Source organism: Perca fluviatilis, chromosome 16 (assembly GCF_010015445.1).
Source record: "Perca fluviatilis chromosome 16, GENO_Pfluv_1.0, whole genome shotgun sequence".
Taxonomy (NCBI): domain Eukaryota; kingdom Metazoa; phylum Chordata; class Actinopteri; order Perciformes; family Percidae; genus Perca; species Perca fluviatilis.
The window spans coordinates 17,291,276-17,291,998 of NC_053127.1; positions in this window are offsets into that span (position 1 = coordinate 17,291,276).

Consider the following 723-nt stretch of genomic DNA (forward strand, 5'->3'; position numbering starts at 1 on the left):
AACCGGGTATCACAACCGGTCGCCACCGACCGGCTTGCGTAATTTTGTAGGATATCATACAAATTGTTGTGCATACGTTTTCGTACGATATCATAGTGTGATACAACTTGTGTAAAACCTTTTCACGCAAATTTCTTGTCAAGTCAACTAATTCGGGATGACAGGATAACAGACTCTCTCTACAACTAATTTGTTGTAGTTTTTTTTCCAGTCTCTGCCAGTTTCCATGCGTACAGTTAGTATGATTGTTGTTATGGTCGAACAAACAAATAAAAAAGGGAAGACTACAGACGATTGAAAGTGCAAATCCCAATAAAATCTCAATAGATCAAAACACTTACAGCTTATTGTCATAGGTGCTGCCAAAAAGAACAAAACGGAGATCTTCGATATTTTAACTTTATGATAAACTGTTTACGATAAATATAATTCATATATAATATATTGTTTATCCTGAACAATATCAACCCCTATAAATATCTCCATAGCAACGACTCTTTGTACTCCTGTCTAACTTCCGACTTTCAGGCTTTTTATTTAGCTGGATATATAATTTGTTGCGTCTACATATGAAAGATCATACACCGCACTCGTGGGCGGTCGTTGAGCCTCCATCTAAAACTCTGCCATTTCGACCAGTTGACAATTCGTAACATAGAAATAAAATGGATTATGGATTATTTTATTTCTATAGTTTGCAGCTGACTTTACAAGCTGACTTCG